This window comes from Rhipicephalus microplus, chromosome X, assembly GCF_043290135.1.
Source record: "Rhipicephalus microplus isolate Deutch F79 chromosome X, USDA_Rmic, whole genome shotgun sequence".
NCBI classification, from domain to species: domain Eukaryota; kingdom Metazoa; phylum Arthropoda; class Arachnida; order Ixodida; family Ixodidae; genus Rhipicephalus; species Rhipicephalus microplus.
The window spans coordinates 38607916-38632132 of record NC_134710.1 but is presented as its reverse complement, the minus strand read 5'-3'; the positions used below and the strand labels follow the sequence as shown (position 1 = coordinate 38632132).

General features: G+C 44.9%; 1 protein-coding gene and 1 non-coding gene across 2 annotated transcripts in view; both read left to right on the top strand.

The window, feature by feature from the left end:
- The window catches only part of LOC119176617 (high affinity nerve growth factor receptor), a 436833-nt gene that overhangs the window by 294399 nt on the left and 118217 nt on the right, over positions 1–24217 (top strand). The gene's annotated exons all lie outside the window — the stretch shown is intronic.
- TRNAT-UGU (transfer RNA threonine (anticodon UGU)) lies at positions 12184–12256 on the top strand. The gene has a single exon. It is a non-coding gene; the product is annotated as a tRNA-Thr (tRNA).

The window sequence follows — 24217 nt, the reverse complement described above, 5'->3', positions numbered from 1 at the left end:
GCGTGTGTGTGTGTGTTTGTGTTTTCTTTTTCAATGCATGTTTGATAAAGCAGACACATGCGAGATGCGGAAACTAATTTAAATGCAAGAGAAGTCTTCGATTTTCACTGCCGTAAAACGTCCGCACATATCAGGCTATTTCCACTACGCAGTACAGGAATTAACGCGGAATGATTATAACAAGGCTGTTAGCAGCAGGTCGTTAACTCTCAGCATCGCTGTAGAAGAAAATTGGTCCCCCACCTGACGACAGCTGCAATCAAAATACCTGTAAACCGCACCCACCGCGCCACCGGGGTGTCCTTGATATACGCATGGTTCAAATTCAGGTTCAAATAATAAGGAAAACATGAATGAGCAGTATTGCGTAAGTGATATGATTGTGGAGCCACTATACTCCCACTCGCCTACTTGTTCCGTAGCCGTACACACGCTTACAAACACGACCAAATATACGCACGTGCACCCACCCACGAAAATGAGGGAGCATGTTTTTGGAGCGAGGGACTTCGGCGAGAACGTCCATGATGTGGCATCTGTCCATCCGTGTTGCCAAATGCAAAAAAATAAAAATAACTACAAACAAGTCATCGTGGAAAAAAGCGACCAAGCGCCGTAAACAATCGTTGTAAAATGCAAACGTCTTGCAAAATGAATACGAATCACTGAATGCTCTAAATTACCCTTGACGATCACTTTCCGAAGAGCATCGTCTACAATATCCGCAAACGTGAGCGGTTAAAGCTATTTGGTGCGTTCGAGCCGTATTGATACTCGGGCATCTGTCATAAACAAACGCCACAAATAGAGGTTTCATTCAAGCAACGAATACAGTTAAAGGGCGTTGTGTCTTTTTTGTGGCACACTAAATCGCATTAAAATCCAAAAAAATGAACGCTTCAGTAACGATAGAACACTAGCACAAATATTGCTTCGAAGCTTCCACGTGTTTACTGCGATTCATCGCACGGACGCCGTGTGTATAGCTGCATTAATGCTTGAGCAAGCACCGAATTCAAGGTCAGTAGCCCGCGACGTGCATATATGCTCGACTAACGGTGGAAATGCCGCGTAGGTTGGCCAAGCATCCAGGCGCCAAATAACACACCGCCACCAATAACATTAAAAGTGATGCACTAATATGCAAAACAGACGTGGTTCTAGAGAAATTCTGCAACTAAAAGGCCAGATCTATGGCGCAATTTGTGGTCTATCTAAATGTATCCGATCGATCGCAGGGTCATCTATGTTTTGGCGCTTTTCTTCTAACGTTCATGTTAGAGTAATGACGCTTCTGTGGAGGGGAAAGTGTATCGGTTTTATGTTGCTCTAAATCAACTAGATACCGCAGCACTCTCAACAGTGCTAAGCAAATTGTTAAGGAACAAAAAAATATATGTTTCATCAAGTAAAGAGAATGGAGCTACGCCAAAATAATATTCGTATATAAAAGGCTAGTTTCGAAAGAACGGGTATCTAGCAATAATACCGCTAGCACTTTGCGCAGAAGGGTACAGACATTTGCTGCTGAATAATGGCGGTCGACCACAACGTTCGCGATTTCCTTCACGACATCATGCACGAAGGTCATTGCCTAATTTATTTTGCTTTTCTCCCGCGGTCTTCGCCACACGTGGTCTTTCTCTTCATGTGGATATCCATCTGCTAGCAACGTATTTACCACTTGGTAAGGATACATTCGTTTAGCTTCTTTGTGTGACTCCAGCTAGGTGTTGGACAGTTCATGTGTTAGTGAAAAGTGAAGTTCTGATACATATTCTACATGAAGCGAATCAGATAGATGCTGTAGAAGAACTATCAAAGCCATCCAAAAGAGGAAATATCTGGCCTGACGACATCACCAACCACAAATACGACGATAACCGGAATGCGACGATTGATGTCAAGATGTCACCACAGATGGCAGACCTGAAGCCTGGGCAAAACAAACTACCTTCAAAGGAACAAATTGTCTTCGAACTACGCCAGACTTTCCTTATCGTGGGGCTTGGTGGGGCTGTGTAGCACTTCCGGTTCCAGAAATGAAAAAAAAATGTGACTAGCCCGTTCCACCACAATTACTCTTAGCCAAGTTGCAGCTATCTGAAGACTTTGGAGATTACCTTAAATCACTTAACAGACACGCCAGTATGCAATGATGGCCAAGGAAATTCTGCTGCTTTATTTCGCCCTTCGATTCACATCAGACGAGTGTTTCGTATACTTCATCCATCCTTATCCGTCACTGAGTAGCTAGCGGTGATTGTTGTTGCCCTGAAGGTTGTGCAAGGACCAGTCCTGGCCATGGGCGGGATGAACGTTCTGCCATTGTTTTAAGGTCTCTTTGCTGGGTTGGCAAAAACGCGCACTCAGGTGTCCTACCGAAAAGCCGTCTTTTGAAAGCATGTCACCTCTCCTAACGCAACTGACACTGTCGCAGCAACCACATGCAACAGCGGCGTCAAAGAAGGGAATCCCCAACGCAGACTTTGCAGTGTAGCTAAAACAAGCACTTTCATATTCTATTTCCTGCAATTTTATCGCCTTTTGCTTTGGGGGGGGGGGGGACCAAATATTTTTTTCCACCCCCTCCTCTTCAGGTGTTGCTTGTGTTTTCTCTGATCGAAGGAGCCACATTACCTCCAGAGCGTGCCGCCATTTTTTTCTTTTAGTTCGTTTTCGGTGCCTTAATATGCTCACTCTTCGGGTCACATCATGCAGGGTTAATTTTAAAGCAGCAGACGACCTTCGCCAACTCTCTTTGTATTTGTGAACACGCCCTTCTTACATATTCCTTCAGTGCGTAGCAGAACCAGTGAAGAAATCTGAAGATGTTCTTCAAAAAGTTCATAAAAAATAACATATTGTAATTGGGCGTTAGCCAGAGTGTCCAGACTAGCAATATACGGCGCAGTGTGGTCACAAAGCAAGCGAATTACGAGGTTAGTAGTGTTGAAAAGCCACGCAATCGTAACATCGACATATATCTGGAAACGTCCCAAAATCATGTTTTGCGCCTTTGATGACGACCATACGAAACAAGTCTTGAGCACTTTTCGATTGAGAATAGATGTTCATTTTTTTTTAACTTTTTATGGTGACAAGCAATGACGTCTATTTATATACGTCTTTTCAGTGCTATTCATGTTTAACAACAACGGAATCAGAATTTTAAAAAATTGCGGCTCGGAAACACCGACGAAAACGGTTACGGGAAGATACACATATCGCACGAAGAACTCATTTCAATTTTAAGCTGTACCTTTATCTTTTTTCTTAGCAAGAAGGCTCATAAATTAACACAATATTACTCGTATTACGAGAACGCATACGCGAGCTTTGTTACGGGGCGACTCAATGTTCCTACCACAGACCCTTTCTTTCTCTAATTTAAACATCTTTTTCGTTATACTCACACATGTCATACGGCAAGGCTGTGCCTTCTTCGGAGGGGCCCAGTGCAGAGTGGTACCTGAGAATGAGAAGAAAGTTCAGAAGCGTTAATAAAGTAATTATTTATTAACAGCCGTTATGATAACTGCGTTTATTTACCAGTTTAACGGCGAAAAATTCTAGCCGTCATTTTGACATTCTCGTTCGGCCTTCTTTAAGGCAGTCGCCGCACGGTTGAGAGCGGGAGTGTCCACCACCGAGAAGTCCATCAGCGAATATAGTACACAACGCGCCTCTTTTGAGTCACTTCGTGGGCGGGTGATGTGATAATGACTGCAGCTTATACTCCTACGTCAGGTCTGACACTGAGCCTTATTAAACGGGCGGCTATAAGAATGAACGTGGCCTGCGAGAACATCGATCAAACCGAGAAGATCGGGAGACATGCAATCTTGGAGTGACCAATGCCCCAAATGCGCTATGACCTACATCCTTCGAGCCGCGAGAAGTGGGGCCCGTTGCACCGTAAGATTTGATTAATCCCAGTTGGAACAAACAAGGCAACAACCTTATCTCGTGGCCACTTCGCACATTATAGACAGACTGGATCGTTGTCCTCAAAAAGACCGTCCATAGTGAACCTAGAAAAAATTGAGAAACTGTAGCACGTTTCTAGAATGCCTCTGGCGTTTGAACGGGGTGCAAATGAGCATGAACTTTATGGACAGAGTACACTTGGGGAGCTGCAATAAGATGATTCTTTCTTTCAATTTAGTCGTCATTCGCGAATGTGCCAACCCATGAGTGATGACTGACTGTGTCTTAGTTGTGTCATTGTTCCTTATTTGCCACTCTTGCATCGGCTATCACCCCTTTCGTCAGTCAATACATTTTTCTTTTAAGTTTCGGCAGTTGACACTCAAGATTTCCTTGTTCTTTAGTGTAATCCATGCAGATCGCACACAACGATACAATTATACACGGCCACGCTACACCACTACTGTATGGCTGAAAAAAAAATTATATGCTATATAATCAAGTCACCACCTTTGAGAGGCCAAGGCGTAAAATATTAAGTCATCACCCACTATAGAGAAAACCATGTGGAGATTCGAAGCAGTGCTGGCCTTCACTTGTGTTCCCGTTTGTTGTTTCCATTTGTATGCTTCCGCGTATGTTTCGTTTGGGTGGGGAGATGTGTATATGTTGTGTACCGCTTTGCTCCCCCCCGCCCTCTCAGTTGTGCGTATTACCGAGTGTGTGCCTCAAAGTGAACACCTAGCGCTGCAATAGCAGTGCATGGAGCGATCACGCGCAGCATTATATACGAGCGCACAGCTGTGGAGGAGAAATAAACGGCATAGGAGAAACGAAGTGGAGGCAGCGCCCTTCCACTTCCTCTATCCCACCTCCTCTCACCTACTCGCGCTCACGCGAGGAGAGGGGGAAATTGGCGCATGCGCAGCAAATGTGGTCACGCCGCACACTACATATACATTCAACTCCATTATAAGCTGTTTCGCATCTAAAACACATCTTGCGTAAAGCAGAAACTTCTATGAACAGCACAGCCCAATGATGCAGTCGTAAGCTGCTAGTAGAGTTTAGAAGGGGAGCACGAAGCCGTCATTTTTATCACGTGCCCACCTCCAATCCAGGTGCCTGTGCTCACTCTATTTGAAGCGGCCGGCACCTGCCACTTGGCGTCACACAACAGATTACATGCTATTGGCTAATAGCCAACTTCACTAAAAAGTGGCGTTTGGAGACTATACTCAGATACACTTTTGCCACGGGATGCCGCCACGTGCCGGTGCTGCTCTTCATAGTCTGCTTGTGTTACATGGTGTAGCCACACTGACGGTCTTAAGATTCAAAACGGGAAAGAGCAATCGCACGTCATCACGTGGGCGGACGTAAGTTCTTTCCCCCGTTGCCATCTGTCCCCGTGTAGCTTCCAGCGCGACCGTCGGGACGAGAAAACAGAAAGCGCTTAAAGCACATGCGACTAACTCCCGTAACCTCGCTAGTTCTTTGCGGATTCGAAAAATCTTCGTGGTTATTGATTCGTGAGGCATTAAACGGAGGTCACTCGATGATTACTTAGAAAAGTGGTTCAGGGGAATCAGGGCCCTTTTATGCTGTGACACCATCTGTCAGTGACATCTTCGTTGAGTTATCACATATACGGAGGCCATTTCGCTCTACTAATTGGCTAACAACTAAAAATGAAGCCGGATTCTCTCTGTGAAAGCCGTCTCAACACAATCAAGAAGTTTATCTCAACAACGAAGCTGATGCCCCTTTTCGTCATGCTATCGAATTTCCGTGATCTGCAAGTCTTCTTTTTAAGTATTTTATGGTCGTGTCATTCTCCTTCATTTGCTAAACTATGTTGATTCACGTGGTGGTAGTAGCGCGTTATTGTGCTATTGCATCTAATATCACCCCGTTCGCAGTCGCTACACTTTGCTTTTACATTCCGGAAGTTGACACTGAGAATTTCCTTGTTCTTGAGGCTAATCCATGCGGATCCCACTCGATGATATGCTCATACACGGCCGCGCTATACCGCAACGGTAGCGTACCAGTGCGGCCCCCGCCCATTCCAGCTGGTCACTCGCCTAAAACACGTAATAATATATATCACATGTGCGCTAAAACGCAAGCACCGCTGCAAGCGCTGCTGCTGTACATGGCATGCCCGCATCGCCATGGAGGTTTGGCAAGGCGTCGTTGCTTGTGAAGTCTCTCTCCATTCGAGCGAGCATACACTTCCTCTAGGTAGTGTTGGCATACAATGGTGCTCGTCACCTTCTCACCCTCCAAGCGAGCATCTTTATTCCCACTCTCAGCGAGGCTCCGCCATTTTTCCTTCCATTGAACCTCACTCTCGCCAAAACGCAAGGCCACGTGACCCAGCTAGGAACCTGCGGGGTCCCGTGGTTATACATGATGGGCAGAGGCTGATCCCGGACTTATTTGTAACTAAACCCTGGACAGATCCACTGTTGAAAATAATTGCATTTATACGCAATTATGGACTAAACGTGGATCAAGTGAGATTATTCTAGGCATAAGAGATCCGACATGAAGACGCCGCTGCTACGTAGTTCTGCAGTTTCCCCTGAGGAAGGAACCAAATCGGTTACGAAACGTCGGGTTTCTTGAAAAACTTTAGCTTGGAGTTTAAGTCATCTCCCAGCCGACATGAAGAAAGTGCGGCAAAATCATTGAAGTCACTGTTGTCAACATGACCTCATTGGTGACGCATGTTAAATTGAAGGTTTCCGCTTTTTTCGGTAATTAACTAGTAAAAAGCATCCTACGCTAAAGCTTTTCCGCAGACAATCACCATTCGGGTTGTATAATCAATGACACCGGCTGACCAATGGGAAAACACATTTAAGACAGAGACGTTTGGTGAATTCTGCACCAGCGGTTGAAATCACCAAGCTTTTCTTTCTTAAAAAGGTTCTGCAACACTTTGTCAAGTAATAATTGAATGACTTCATTAAAGTAAACGAATTTATTGCCTCACAAATTGACTGCTGCCAGATTTTGTAGAATCCGCCAAGTACGCGCGGAGTTTCAGGTTTTGGTCGCAAACTTCAAGTGCTTTTTCTCTCCTTTCGCGCTACCTAGCACGCAGAAAGCTATATACCGAGAGTTGGATCAGAAGGAGAAGAATATGGGTTCCTTCACTCATAGAGTTTCCTGAACTTAATTAGAAGGGACTCTGGCTACAGTGTACTACTTCTAGTGCACTCTACTCTGGCAGTGTGGCAGCTTGTGCTAGTTGGTATGGCATGACGATAGTTATAGCACGAGAACAAAACGACGACACAGAGACAGTGACTTTCGTGTCCCTCTTGTCTCTGTGTCGTCGTTTTGATCTCGCGCTATAACTGTCATTTGCTCTGGCGTTGTGATCGTCAGTGACCATGGGAATGATGAGAATAGTACACGGATTTGCGTAGTATTCATACTTGCGGGCGGCGAATCGTACTTGTGGCTTCGTATATTTCTGTGTTTCGGTTTTGTTTCAGAGAAAATAACGAACCCTTTTGAACTTCATGACCCGATTTGAAAAGGTAAGCCTAAAAGAATAAGGTGGTGAAGCGCAACTGCTGAACATTTGCCGTTTGTCCTTTCGGGCGAAAACAGTTACAAGCCACATGAACACACACAAAGCCAGGAGTGCAAAGATTAGACAAATCTGTGTACTACCCATTATTCCAATGCTCCCTGAAGCGCCGTGCGTTGCAGCTGCTGTAGACACTAGCGTCAGAGTTCTCTCTAGTGTATATTTAGAGAACCCTATGCCTTCGTTCGCCCTTCGTCCTTGAGCGCTTTCTTTTCTTTGCTTCTTCGAACACGCGGCATGCTTTGAGTGTGATTCCAAGCGTAGGCACGGGGCGGCATCCCGCGGCGGCCGCAGTAACTATGCAGATCACGATACTCAAGTACGCCAACAAGCGTAGACTTTGGTTTTATGAAATAATTTGTAGAGAGTAAAGGGAACAATTGTTGGCTAAATCTTAGAAATAAATAATCGCAAATTCTAGGCCGTGTGGGCACCCTATGGTTGGCTTGCGCATTCTCGGGAGCCTAGACTTCCGATCTGCAGCGCACTCTGGGCATTCTGAAAAAGTATTGAAGGGTCTCTTTAAGTGTATTTGCCAGCAGCCAACCGGATTCGTTAATTACATTCTTGGCACCAGGATAGGCTAAAAACAGCGCTTAAGAACAGTTCTAGCATCCCGGCTGCGGCGGCTGCATTTCCGATGGAGGCGGAAATGTTGTAGGCCCGTGTGCTCAGATTTGGGTGCACGTTAAAGAACCCCAGGTGGTCGAAATTTCCGGAGCCCTCCACTACGGCGTCTCTTATAATCAAATGGTGGTTTTGGGACGTTAAACCCCACATATCAATCAACAGTTCTAGCGAAATACTTATCAACATGATCCCAGAGCTTCCACGCTATAGAAATCAAAAGCCAAATTTGCGAAGCTTTATATGCGTAAGCATGCACTGTTTGCCATTGACACTATCGCTCAATACACGGAGCCCGCTATCAGCATTGGCCATATTATCAGGGACATCGTTGTGAACGCCAGCGGTGCAATTTCATCATTTAGAATTTAACATTGGCCAAGAGCGTTTACGCTTGTCCACTTGCTTTTTATTTTATTTTTATCACGAAAGTTCTTTATGCTGCGGTCGGCTAAGGCCTGATGGACCTCATTTTTGTCGCGGATATGATGTCAGTAAAATACACACCAACAGATGGTGAACAAAACCAGAGTGAAAAGTAACGTTCGTTTGGAGTGCCCGGGAGTCGAACCCATAACCACAACTATTTGAGCAAGGGTGCTTTAACCACCACTGCGCTATACTGACACTTATGCACGAGCCTCTACAAACACGCCTCCTATCTTTCACACCATTCCCCTTTCACAGTTACCTTGCACCATGTCAGTAACTAGCGCCGACAGGACGCGCTCCAGTCTTCTAAGCGCAGATGGGGCTTGCTTTCTGGTTTCCACTTCATTTGCTTTCACTACAGTCTGAGTGAGTGCTTTGTTGCAGTGAGAGAGAGAGACGCATTCGCGCGTTGATGGCTCAAGCTACGAGCTCTGCCTTTTGCGTTCTTGAAGCGTTAGTGGATTATATAGTGTATGCATAAGAAGAAGTGTATAGGTTAGCCAATTACTTGAGAAAGCATATATATGTATACCTCGTCGTTTTCCTCCTCAAATGACGACGCTTTTCATGAGCGCATATCAGTACTAGGTGTGTAGAAAAAACTGCGGGATTTCCAACTAAGTAGGCAACTAACTAAATATCTGCCTGGAAAACACGGCTAAGCAAATTAGATTGACGCCGAGGCTAATAACAAAAGATCACACAGGGCCTACAAAGCAATTAAGTGCATGGTATAGTATAGAGGATGTGTGAGTGACCACTTCCTTTGTTGGTCGCCATTACCCTTCCCTACCCTATCTCCTGCTTTCATTTTCTACTGCTTTAGGGGGACTATCCTGTACGTGTGGCGTCCTCGCTGAAGAACCGTAACCGTTTATGGCCCCAAATTAGTACGAACAAGAGTAATTCTGCCGAATAATTGGACGTTCCTGTCTTAATGCTGTGTACCTGGTTTTGTTAGCGGGAGTGAACTGCGTGCGTCTGAACGCCCGACACTAAAGCAACCATATAAATGGAGCAGTTTATTTATTCAATTATTTAACCTCAGGGCCAAATGGCATGACAGAGGGAGGTGGGTTATTACAAAAATTTAACTGAACAAAAAGCAGTGAATACGATTAGCTGCTACAAATAAATTTCTTATAAATACAATGTTTCCTAATACATTTATATATAATACATGTTAGCCCAACACAGAACCTAATTATACAATGTCAGCTAATGTAAAAACCTCATTACACAATGTTAGCTAATTAATCACGGAAAGGGGTGTTATCACTATTGGAAATATGTCACCGGGAAGCCTGTTCCCCTCATTCGATGTGCGAGGTAAAAAATGTATTGAAGAAAGTTTTTGTGTTGCATGAAGGCGTGCCTACTTTGTGATGGTGTTCAATGCGGCGGGATATGTGCTGATGGCGAAGAAGTAGCTGGTCATGCAGAACGGGATGATGGTACATGTTGTGAAACAGTGTTAATGCGGGAGAGATGTTATAGAATGGAGTGCAAGAGAACTTTTCATGGTTGAAATGTGCGTTGTTCTGTTATAATTAGACAACATAAAACCAACGCAGTTATTCTGAACAAGTTCAAGGGAAGTTACCAGATTATATTAGGTGTGGTCCCACACGGCTGTAGCATATTGTAGTTTAGAGCATAGTAGTTTTTTATAAAGCTGCAGTTTTAAGCCATATGGAACATTTAAAAAGTTACGTCGTAAATAGCCATGCATGCAGTGAGCATTGTTATTACTGTATTCAATATAAGGTGTCCAGTTAAAATTAGCTGTTATGTGAAGTTCAAGATGCTTATAATCGGTAACAAAATCCAGAGAATTGTTATTAAGATAGTAAAGAAGTGAGGTAGTGGAAGTTTTCGCACCTTTTAATGTTGAGGTCGATAAGTCGTTTTTCACACCAATTGTATATAGCGTTAAGGTCAATCCATATTATGTTAATGTCAACATCGTTAGTAATTTCTCGAAAAATTACACAGTCCTCAGCAAAGGATGAATGTTAAATGATACAACTGATGAGAGGTCAATAATATAAATGAGAAACATTGTAAAGAGTGACTCGTGCAAAGGAAATGCAACGATCAATAATGATGGGCAAAAGCGAGTATGGCAGGCATTTCCAAATCATGACCAGCAACTTGCCGCTGTAAAGCTGACAGTGTACAATGCTTGAAATAACTACATTTTACTGGTACTAGCATACAGGAAGAAAAGTGGCAGAATAACAAAGAAAGTCCATCACAAGCTAAGAATTTCACTGCGTGCGATGGAACGAAAAACGATAGGCCTAACATTAACAGCCGCCACGCGAGCAATGTGGATTAGAGCATAGAGTTTCTACAAATACACTAGAGGGAATTCTGGCGCTAGTTTCTCCGGCAGCTGCAACACACGGAGCTTCAGTTAGCATGGGAATGATGGGTTTATTACACGGATTTGGATGATTTTCGCACATTCAGCTGCATTTGAACTCGACCGGCTTGAAGCCGCTTTATCAAGAAAGAAAAATCAGCAAATGTTTAGCAGTTGAACTACACAACTTTAAAAAATTCTGACCATTTCAAGTCGGTTCCCGAGGTTCATAACCGTTCTTATTTTCAATCGAAACAAAATCAAAACACAGCGATAAACACAGCCACGAGTTCGTTTCAGGGTCGCAAGCACGAAGAATAGGCAAATCCGTGCACTACCCACCATTCTGATGGTCGCTGAACGATCGCAGTGCCAGAGTCACCTCTAGTAAATTTTAGGAACCTCTAAAATTCAGAGGTAGCCGATAGCTTGTCGCAATTCCAAGAAAGATATAGTCGTAGGCGGTTCATGTAATGTGCTCAGGTTAAGGATGGTCGATGAAACTAACGGAACGGATACAAAGGGATGGAAAAAGCAGCAGGGCACGGCAGTGATTGAATAAGCCGCATAATGAAATCAAGAAATTTGCAGGCACAAAATGGAATCAATAAACTCGCGCAGGATGCGATGGACCTTGATTTATATGGCGATGAACATAAGATAGGCTGATGACAATGGAGATGAAACAAAGAGAAACAGACGTCGCTCTCCACTGGGCAAGAAACAAATCTGCGCGCCAACTGAAATAGAAGGACTGGTGTGCTTGCATGCGTAATTTAAAGACTCAGAATGCCAATCATTTCAATTTCGATTCCAAGCCAATGTGCAAGCAGAGCTTGAGAATATATATATATATATATATATATATATATATATATATATATATATATATATATATATATATATTCCTTGACATTACTGTCTGTTAGATCTCATTATATTGTGCCAAAAACACGGAAAAGCGAGCCCTTAGGTATACACTTCTTTTCCTTATTCATTAACGAGGGTCTCGTACTGGCAGACTTGGTGTCATTAGGTTGTATACGAGAGACTATTGATCAGCTGCCAGCTCGTAATAAGTTCGCGTTCTACGTGACGCCACACATGCGCATAAAAGAGTGTTTCACACTCGTCGCTTGGCTTATAGATGGCGCTGACTGACACTCCTACTTCTAAATTCACATATAAACCCAAAAAAGTGGATGGAGGGAAGGCCGCTGTGGTAGCTCAGTGGTTAGAGCATCGAACGTGTTATTCGAAGGTCGTAGGTTCGATTCCTGCTCACGGCTGGTTATCTTTTCATCAACTTTTCTTTCTTCTTATATATATTCTATTGGTTCTAATAGCTTCCCCTATACATTCCTTGGCATTACTGTCTGTTAGATCTCATTAATATTGCGTCAAAAACACGGAAAAACCAGCCCTTAGGTATACACTTCTTTCCCTTTATATATATATATATATATATATATATATATATATATATATATATATATATATATATATATATATATATATCGCACTTTCGGTGGTATTGAACACCGTGAATGCATTTGGTGCTCACAGCTGCACAATGCCATTCGCCTAAATACGAAACAGAACTGTGAATCAGAAAAAGTGCTTGCTGCTATTTGCCCTTACGGTGACTGGAGCAGAATGTGTAGATGGGCAAGCAACAAGAGGAGGAACCGAAAACAGCAAGTGCAATTCACACACCGCCAAAACGGGTCTACGAGCTCAGAAGGAGATTCCAAAAGTTCCCGGACACTCTGATCCTTTTCACTAGGAGTGGATCCGACTTTTAGCCCAATCTTTCCAGCTGAGCAGGGGCCCCGGTCGATCGCTGATTCCCTCGGCAAGCAAAGGCTCTGCGTAGAATGTAACTAAGCTTGGGTTCGTGTATTGACACCGTCTGGCGTTACGTTTCTCGCTTGTGTTTCATTCGTCGTTTCTCGATCAACGAACGGCTCGCCGAAAGAAGAGCCGCATTGCCAGAGTCCACGCCAAGAACAGGCGAGCGTACCTGGCGAGCAGCTGGAGCCGATCGACGATAGGCCAATTCGTCGCCACACCACTCACGCTGCTAATCTAATCTTCGAAGAAGAGCCACTTCTTGGAAATATTGTTCACTAAGTGTACGTCATCTGAACAACGAAAAAGAAAAAAAACAAGCCATATGGCGGGCTGAAAATGACAGCCTGCGTTCAGTGATGTTGCTCTGTTTCTGTTTGCAGTGGGCGAATTTTCTAGCACAACATGGACCTCCAAGAATCATGCTCCCCAGCAGGTCACTTTAGCAGGTACGAAGTGAAGTCCTCTCTGTATTTTTAGGGGCGAAGCTCTTTAGGGTGTGGGTCTGTCCACCCTCCGTTGGTGTATGTAGCCACCAGTGGCACATACCCGTTCTAGAGCAGGTATGTGCCACAGGGGATGCGAGATGGGAGATGGCGGTACTTAGAGTGTTCGCCAGATGAACGCACGGACAGACTGACTAGAAGGCGGACGGACAGATGGACGGACGCGCGGACGGATGGACGCACAAACAGACAGAAAGACGGGTGGACGGACTCACGGACGGGCGCATGGACAGACGGACGGACGCACACGGATGAATGCATGGATGGTCGCGCGGAAGGACGTAAGCACGGACGGGCTGAAGGATGCTTCACCCCACTCATCATCATTCACTCCAAGAATATGCTTCAATTTTTTCACTAGTGTTTAATACCAGGCATTTCACCTTCTGCCAACTAAAAAAAGCCTGCTCTGGTGGTTTCTTGCTTCAAGAGTCACTGGCAGGCTTGAACTGTTAAAAATTGTTATACATCGACTTACAACAACGGCTGCATGATGAGTAAACCGACACTTTTAATGAAAATAGTTATCTTCTGGAGCACCGAATGATAAAGACAAAAACTTGGGAGCGAAAATTTTCTCAAACGTGCGCACTTCAAGAAAATGCAGTTATATCTACGAACTTTGTTCTATAAGTTATTGTCGCAACATTCACTACCTATAAGTAAGAGTAGAGAGAAACTCCCAAGTTGATAACTTGACTACCATGGCATTTGCTACTTACTTACAACCTACAAAAAAAACGCGAAGCCTCTGCGGAAGGCTCAGCATAGCCACAGAGAAAGCTAGAAGAGCGGCCTTTCAGAGTCTTTTCAAAACACTCATTGGGAAACTACTGCAAGCACATTCGCTCGATACTCACTAGGGTATTAACAATAAAAAAACGTTGTGTAGTAAGCTAGCATTCGCGATGCTATTTTTCGTCATTCTTTCATTCTTCTGAGAAGCATGGTATCCGCTAAACACTTGCAAGGAATTTTGTGCCAATTGTTCATGCAGTGGTTGATGACGATGAGGAATTGTGTCTGAAGTGCATCTGCGCCACAGTTAATAGGTGAACAAGAACAAGCTTTTGTAATCGGTTGGAGCATTGGACGACCCACTCGTTACGCTATTCGCATTGTGTGATGACTGGTTGTTCTTTCCCTGTTTTAAAACGCTTTATAAGTCGTGTTAATTAACGTGATTGTTTTCCGACATGAAGCCTGCCTAAGGCAAGTTTGCCAACAAATCGCGAGCACCAGCGTGGCTCAGTAGTATAATAATGGGCTGGCGCTCAGCGGATCCGGATTCGGGCCCCACTGTGTCATTGGTACTAAGTTTTTTTTTTTCAATTTCGTGAGTTGTGCTTACGGACACTGGTGGCGACGGCGGACAAGGACGGCAGCGTGTCACCAGAGTTTTGATCTCATAACAGCATTCACTGTAATACAAAGTTAGTAACTTCGCTAGCACGACGCTCACTACCATGTTAGTATGTAGCAAACACTAGTGAGCTACAATTGCACAACAGGTTTACACATATCTGGCTTGTGTATGCCATTGGAATTTTCGAACAAGTTGAATTTATTACAAGAGTACACGTACCAAAAAATAAATGAAACGATACGAGTGGTTGTTTGTGAAGTCCCGCAGCAATTCGGGTTATGATAGACGTCGTAGCGGAAACAGAATTCTTACATTCCACTAATTATTAATGGCACATTCGTGATTACCTTTGTAAATACACACCGCAGTGACATGTTCAGATAACAGGGCATACATAGGTAGACGTGAAAAAGAACCATGAGCAAGAACACAGTCACCTCTACAGACACACAGGATATCAAGGTTTGCCCCACCGCAGTGGTCTAGTGGCTGAAGTACTCGGCTGCTGACCCGCAGGTCGCGGTATCAAATCCCGGCTGCGGCAGTTCCATTTCCAATGGAGGCGGACATGCTGTAGGCCCGTGTGCTCAAATTTGGGCGCACGTAAGAACCCCAAGTGGTCGAAATTTCCGGAGCCCTTCACTACGGCGTCTCTCATACTCATATGATGGTTTTGGGACGTTTAACGGTTTTGGGACCTATCAATCAAGAATATTAAAGTTTTCATGCGACACACACTAACAGCAACCACAAGGTTGTGAGTAGCCATCACACGTTTTAGCGGTGAGCAGCCACGGATCTGAACATATAATCGATGTTCTAGGCATTGCTTTTAGATGCGGAGCATCTAATACTCGAGGCTTGTAGTGCGACGCCGTCCGCAAGCTTCCTCCTCCTTCTTCCACCATCTGTGCATCCCTTCCTCCTCTACACACCGCGCGCGCTTCACTCCTCCACCATCTGTGCACCCTTCCTCCTCTACACACCGCGTGCGCTTCTCCTCTTCACGAACATTCGCTAGCTGTATAATGTAGCGCGCATGCGCCGTCACGCTTCGAGAACATCGGCAGCTGACGCGCGCGCATGCGCCGTCGCGCTTCGAGAACATCAGCAGCTGACGCGCGCGCATGCGCCGTTGCGCTTCTCCCTCTTCTCGAACATTCGACAGCTGACAGTGCATGCGCCGTCGCGCTGTATATATACTCAAGGTCGGTGCTCGCTCGCTCAGTTGCCGCTCGTCGGTTGGTTTGTACGGCGCGTCGACGTCCGAGGTCGCAATGATCGACGTCCCTTCGACCAGCGCCGGCCAAAGTGTTGGCGGAACCGCAACCAAGTCGTCGTCCGAAGACAAGGCAGCGCGGAGAAGAGCTCGCGACGCCGAACGTAAACGTCGGCGTCGAGCGGAAGATCCCGATCCACTCACTCTTCACTTTACCGACCAAAAAGCCATCGTGCTCAAAGTTCGTCGCAATAAATAAACACCGCCCTTTCGCATACGTGTCGTACGTGTTCACTCATTTAACACCCCTCCTACAACCACGTTAACCAATTCAGCCAGCGACCCAAGTAAGTCGCAATTTAACACCCCATTTCACAACCACGTTAACCAATTTAGCCATCGACCCAAGTAAGTCGCACTTTAACACCCCGTTAACCAATTATATGCTCCGCATCCTCCTCAGTGTTCCCCCGAGGGAAGCTGCGGGCAATTTTTTACACTATGCTTGCATGTACGCGTGTTATGCGAAATCACAAAAACGCCATTCTGACATAATAAAAAAAGACAGTTATAGTTTGCGAAAAGTTTACATTTGACTGCCACAATTACAGAGTAGCATACTACAGCCAGTAGAGGACCCCGCCGCGGTGGTCTAGTGGCTAAGATACTCCGCTGCTGACCCGCAGGTCGCGGGTTCAAATCTCGGCTGCGGCGGCTGCATTTCCGATGGAGGCGGAAATGTTGTAGGCCCGTGTGCTCAGATTTGGGTGCACGTTAAAGAACCCCAGGTGGTCTAAATTTCCGGGGCCCTCCACTACGGCGTCTCTCATAATCATATAGTGGCTTCGGGACGTTAAACCCCACATATCAATCAACAGCCAGTAGAGGTAGTAATGCTTGCTAACCCATCACGTACGCAAGTACTGTGCCTTAAGAACTCTGACACGCTGATTAGTAATGATAACGTTTACTATCCCTCGTGTTGTTGTACGGTAGTAAAACGTTAGCGACAGATAGCGAAATTTACGCAAGGGATATAAATACTGCATTTACAAACTTTTTCCTATTTTTTTTTAATTCAGTGCGGCTTCCACAATGGAAGCATGCGTGCCTCTTGGATACTCCGAGATAAGTCAATCAAATCACATGATTTCGATACAGCATCGCGAACACACTGTGATCCTGTCGTCTACTTTTATGCATAAGATGGTCTGGCACTGTACAAGTAGGCGTAAGCACATATATGTTCTGTTTGTAATAACTGAATTAGCAATAAACCAATATGGGTCGAACATGCAATGCAAGTATCCAGTGATATGTGGGGTTTAACGTCCCAAAACCACCATATGATTATGAGAGACGCTGCAGCGGAGGGCTCCGGAAATTTCGACCCCCTGGGGGAATGTAGGTATCTCTTGCTCAACTAATGTTCATTCCTTCAAGTGTATACTCATGCCTATCTATCCTGTGTTAGGCGTATAGGTATAATGCATAGCAATTGGTACTTCCCGAATGGGAGAGATCGAAAAGGCAAAATGTGCAAGCTGTATAGTTTTTAAGATATGTGATCAGACCTTTGTTCCGAGGGGGTTACATGCACGTCAGAGACACTTTTGACTGATCTACATTGCTGTCACTGAATGATTGGTCTATGTAGAGAATTTTTCTTGTGCCTTACCATGATTTCAATTTCTTTAGGCTTATTAGGAGACGCGAGGCATACCTTTCAGAGCAGCGCATGGTTTCCGTGCAAAATGTGTAGTGGAGCTGCTATACTTTCTACTTTTTTTTTCGTTTTACGAACATAGTTTCAATTTCACAACTATAAAATGTGGTCATTGCTCAATGTTTTGCGTTCGCCATCCACACGCCAAAAATACTGACAGGTAGACGAAAAAGTGTGTTTGCGCAGGGAGTGCAGAAGCGAACGGAGGCGCGTGTGGAAAGAAACTCATGGCAAGCTGATTGTGGCTGTAGATTGGATAGAAAGGTACTTCGAATCGGAAGACGCAGTGGACTCTTACATACGCCATGCTTCATGTATATAGACCATGTTGCAACGTCTCTGGCAGTACCCGCACAAAAGTTGCGTAAGCCTAACTAGAGTTACTGTATATACTCCAAACCAAAAGGTATACAGTAACTCTAAGCATAACGACATAACCACTGCGTTCCATGCGTTGCTAAATATAACACGTGTTCTTCTTTCGAAATTCCAATCAAGGGAGAAGTAGCGAAGAACTCCGAAAGGAACAATGCTTATAATGAAGCACAGTATTTGTAGTGAAGCAAGCGCATTCGGCTGCCCAACAAGCTCTACGAAACTTCTCGTAATGAAGATGTGCCGACAGACAGCGTGAGGTGACGTAACTCCTTGTAGAGAGAAGCGAGAAGCGTATATAGTGTCTTGTGATCGCAGCCTACTCCCACAGTTTGTGAAGCCTCATACAGAAAAAAAGTATATACCGTAAAGGTTTTTGAATTCGAGACTCGTTCATTCGGAAAATCACGTAATTCGGACGCGTTCTATTCTCCCGGCCAACATATGCATTTTTCAATGGCCCAAGCTATCGCTAATTCGGTCATACTTCACAACTCAGGACCAATTTCGGAGCGCGCCTGGCACTAAGTGCTGCAAATGTGTGAAACAAAGCAGTAAAAGTGGCGTTCGCGTAAAATCGAACCGAGGTGGCGCAGTATGCATTACCAACGTAGTCAGCGCGAACCGTGCTAAAACAGGATCTTTAGCCACGGCTGCACTGCAATTCTGGCTTCTATACACCATAATATGCACCGTGTGTGTGTGTGTGTGTGTGTGTGTGTGTGTGTGTGTGTGTGTGTGTGTGTGTGTGTGTGTGTGTGTGTGTGTGTGTGTGTGTGTGTGCTTGCGTGCGTGCGTGCGTGCGTGCGTGCTTGCGTGCGTGTGTGTGTGTGTGTGTTAAATCTTGTTCATTTTTATTGACAGAACGTGTTAATTTTAGCAAACGCAAAAAATAAATAAACACGGCGAGTTGGAGCAACAGTTTAAAACGACGAAAACTGGAATTCACTTCAGTTAAACCTTATTGGTCTTGCAATTTTTTTTTGTTCAGGTTTCCACATAACAGCACTCGTTACAGCATGGAAGAAGTACTACATAGGTTTCTCGCTCAGTCGTTCTTATGTGTTCATCGACTAATCTGCAATCGTATATATGCTTGTCATTCCAACGGCAGGCGCGTATACCTGGTGTGTTTCTGAAAACCGTTTTGTCACCGTGTCTGCGTGTGCAACACCTGCACACGCAGACGCAAAAACCTGAAAAGGTAAACAAATTAAAAAATAAAATTGATTATCAATATTTGCATCGCATGAGCTACGTGGCCCCCCATCTCGAATATTGCTTACATAGTTCGACAACTTGTTTCTTTATTTTTCACATAAGAAGACACGATCATTGTATTGCTTCAAGCAGCGATGCCAAGTGTTCCTGTTTTGTGTGTACTTCGCTTCATAGTCAAAGAAAAGTTGGCTATAAGCCTAATATCGTTCTATAAAAGTTGGATCAACAAGAGTAGCGAGCCATATACAGGCCTATCTGGTGCCTATTACCCCTGTCCATCCAATTTTACGCTGCGGTGGGTATCTATTCGTTGGCCCCCATATCAACTTTTAAAGACTATAGCTTAAGATCTAGTGAGAATTACGTAGCGCTTACGTGGTACATCTTGCATTCAGAATGATAGCTCGTGCATGGAACAAAAAATGAAGAGCGGCTGAATATGCCTTCAGTTAAAACTTCTTTTTGCACTTCGTTTATTTCTTCTGCTTGTTGTTTTTTTTTTAGCATTACTAATTCAAACAGCAAGAAAGATACAGGCTCTAAGCAGCCGCACGGCAGAAAGCTCAGCCTTCGAGCTCAACCACGGCGGCGCATGCGGCACAGTTTCTCGTCTCTTGTGATCTGTAGAAATTGAAAGGCAGCTCCTCCAACGACTGATCCGATCGGACTCCGAACGATAGCCGTGTTTTCCCGAGGAATAGAAAGGGTCTTCATCCTTCGCGAGTTCAGTATAGATGCAGCGCGACTTTCGGAGAAATCCCTTCCATCAGACTATTTTCTGCTATGCATGAATGGCGAGTGCTATGTGTATTCGTGTCTCAGTTTGTCTGGCTGAACGGTAACGCGCGCGGGCTCGCAGTATGCGGCACAGAACGGAAGGAGCAAAGGGGACAGCTGAAAGTCCTTCCGTGCGCATTCAGCCTGCTTCTCCACTGCTACTGCTTCAAAAGAAAGGGATAATTCCATTTCTGCTTGGCATATACATCACCGCAGCTCGATTCATAGTAACGCGGTGCGCCTATTTAGATGCTGGAAGGGCACACGTCTCTCGTCTCGGTAACCGCATAAACCTGTACAAAAAAGACAGAATGACGCTTTAGAATTCCGCCTGACATATCAGGTGAAACAAAGAAGCAAAAAAAGCTGACGCTATTAAAGCCAGCCGCCAGTAACAAAAGCTCCTAACTCAACGCGCCTCGAAGCCAAAATACAAATGTGCATATTAGCAGGGCGGAGATTATCTTCCCTCGTTAAAGGAGTTTTTGTCCCTCTTCGTGTCAGTAGCAGGAGACGGTAATAAAGCTGCACCGATTTTCACGCACCGTTCCACTTTCCTACGCAGTCCCGTCTGTCAGGAAGCACACCAAGTATTTTCGGAGCCCAAAGCTTCTAAAGCAGCGCGACAGCATGTCCTTATACGCCGCTTGCTCAACCGGCTGCGCAGACAGGGCGGAACGGTTCGTCTAAGCGTTGTCAGCTGCGTTCTGTGACTAGCTCGTTTTCTCCAGATCCGGTGACGGCGTACACCGTCTACCAAGTCGATCAATTTGGGAAAGTGTCAAACCTGGCGTCGCACACGGGGACTCCGTGAAACGTCGTTGACGCCACACTGCTCTGCTCACGAGCTCTACCAATGCATGGAGCACATAAAAAGTTGAAGTGATGCGACGTTGATACATCTTCGCTAAAAAAAAACTGAATAAAAAAAGTAACAGCTTTGCCGCAATGGCAAAGCAATGAACGCGATAGCAACAAATTGAAAGGTCACACCCAGAATGGCCAGCAGATCTAAACGTATCCAGCGTTTTTCAAGGCTGTTTCACATGCCGCGATTGCGGCGAAAAAAAATCATTCCGTTCGCTCCAATCGTTCTGTTCGCAACCGTCGCGAATGGCGGTTTTGTTCCACATGGACCGCGAACGGTCCACGATTTTCGCTCCGCGACTGAAGCGGCGAGTTCTTGCCACCGCTCTTAGTAACAGACACGAATGTAATATAATAATATGTGCATTATGATACCATGAAGTTTCCGTGAACGGTAACGAAGAACCCACTTGTTTTTGTCATTTAAGAACGCTTTCCCGTCTAAATTCATTTTAAAATGCGCAGCATCGGCCATTACCAAAATAAACACGTCGACTATATTTCGACGGCTTGGCCGGACCAGCCCTATTTCAATGGGTCTCGACCAAAATTCGTTCCCGCCGCAGCGATCAGGGCGAAAATTTCCAACATCTTGGAAGCTCACCGAGGACCGCTGCGGCGGGAGCAAAACTGCCCTTTTTTTCGCTGCGAGCGAATTCGCAGTCCGAAAATCGCTACTTTTTGTGTCATGTGAAAGGCCTTCACACACAAATGACGCACGAAACGTACTCTCAGGTACAGATAAACGCGAAGAGCGTCTCAGATGTTATTTCGCTGTGTCTGAAAAGCGCGCTTTTTTCGCAAATGGCTGCAGTGACCTTTGTGCGCCCGGTAACTAAAACACAATCGTTTCAGCAAAAGCCGAACGCCAGCGAAGATGTGCGATCACACGAGATAAGGGCACGCGAGGAGCATCGACACCCTGCTCCTTGCGGGGCAAAATACGCGTGGGAGATGAGAGCGTGGCCGCCACGTTGTGATGTTGTTCTAGGCGCGCTCATAGCACCATCTTGCTGGCAATGCTGAGAACACAGTAGTCCGCCCCCCCCCTCCCCCCGAGATGCCCGTCTGCAGCAGTAAGTGGTAGATATGGATAGCTTACCGTTTGAACGTTGAAGGACGTGCTCCTCAGTGGCTCAGTGGTTAACGCCTCGCACTCTCGATTCCGAGGATCCAAGTTCGATTTCACGCGCCAGAGTCTTTTACTGATTTTTTTCTTGCATATTCATATATATAGATACGTATACATATACAGTGACGGTGACGCAGACGCTGGCGGCAAAATCTGGCCGAGAGTGCCCGTAAATTGCTTTCACAATAATAAATAAGCGACAAATCAATGACAAGAAACGACTTAAAACAAGTCCACCAGGAACAGCTTCTTCACTAACGCACTTCACAGTTGTTTTTTTTTCACAGATTGGGCTCATTTAAAACTATAGGAGGACTACGTTATTTCCCATAAGATCGAAAGGGGAAAACTCAGCTACACTTGAAAAAACCTTTAGCGCTGCCAGTGCTCCAATCATTTGCTTCAATTGTGTTTTTACCAAAGATAATGATAAGATGGCATGCAACTTAGGGCTGTGTTTTGTTTAATTTGGTGAAATTTGGTTTCTACAAAAAAATCTATTATCTGGCAACACTACTCATATTTTTTCGTCGTGGAATGGTCTGTGGTTTCAAAAGTCTTCCCTTACCATGGCACCAAAAATAAAAGAAAAAAATAATTGCACTGTACAAAACTGCATGAATGATGCAGCGCGAAAACGCGATGACGTACAGAACAGAGTGCACCAGGATGGGCGCTTGTAAACATCTTTACGTCTTCGTGTTATCGCACCACATCAATCATGCAAGTATACCGACTAGCCCAACTTTTCATTGTGTACAAAGCTGCCTGGCTCACATCAGAGATGTATCAGGGGCATACATCAGCCTTGATGTGAGCCCGGCAAACTTCATCCTGTTTTCTAAATTAAAGACAAGCCACAAAGGTCACTGTTTCCACAGTTTTTTCGCCATACAACTGGCTCTGACAGAGTCTCCGATAGAGGTCACGGCAGCCGACTGTCAGGCAGCCTTCGAAGCGTGGGATTCACATCGGAAGCGATGTATCGATGCTGAAGTAAACTGTTTTGAAGAATTTCATTCACATGTACCAAACGAATAAATAGGTTTTTTGTTGTTGTTGTTGTTGTTTTGCCATGCCCAGTTCCATTGCTTTACGGGCAGACGACCCTGTATCCAATACAAATCTGCACGACGTTCCCGAAAATTGCAACAAGTATGCATTTACTACTTCACATACGCCCTCCAGCTGGAATACCAACCTGTACGCAGTATTTCAATAATTGCTTAAGGTTATATTCTGTTTGCTACGCAAAGCAAATGCGAAACAAATCTCATTGAACGTTAGCGTCTCTAGCAATGACGCTTTTTGCTCATACATATTATGACCAAAATAATCGTTATATATGTGTACTATAGGAAAGGTCTATTCATTTACTACGTGTTACGAAGAAGAACATTAATAGTGCCTAAGAGAGTCTAATTGAAGACTATGTTTAAGCCATGACACGAAACTCGAGTGGTTCATTAAAACCATCGTCGTGGAAATGCTCACGTCGACCCAATTATCGATTTACTTTTTTCCTCCTACAACAAGAAATATGATCTTTGCAAGGCGGTGCAGTACTTGTGGGAGCTGCCAGGCAAAATGTCGCACCACTTTTATTTTTCAATCTGATTTTCTTATCATTCGTTTACTTACGCGATGTGCAGTCGGCCTCCATTTTTAGCAAACTACTACTGCTATTGCGTAAAGTTGCCTACTTAATCATGTCTCTAGAAAAAACACGAGCGTAACAAATTCTAACTCAAATTACGTCAGCTTCTCTAAATTCTGAGCGATGAACCAATTGGGCCGGTGAAGGGAACATTTCGGACCAAACGAAAAAAAAAACGTAAGGGGAGAATAGAAAAAGGGAACAAAAATATCTGGCCACTTTTCCCTGGCATCACTGCAGAAAGCGGGCGAGAATTTATCACAGCGTCATTCTCACTGGTTGTGGGCCATACTTGCTCAGAAGTGCGTCCCGAAATATTGTCCGCTGTGTGAGCCGGCTGTGTAGGGACGCAGCAGAAGTGCAGTTTTTCTTCCTTGAAATTCAACTGACTCAAGGAAAGCGTCTGAGAACATTCCTTCTTTTATTCATGAAAACGCTGCTCACTTTCTTTGAAAGAGGCCAGACGCAGCGGTGTTAGGTTACAAAGATGATTCTCGCAGACGCAAATGGCACCTACGCCTTTCAACCCCGGTCCATACTCGCGAGGGTTTCA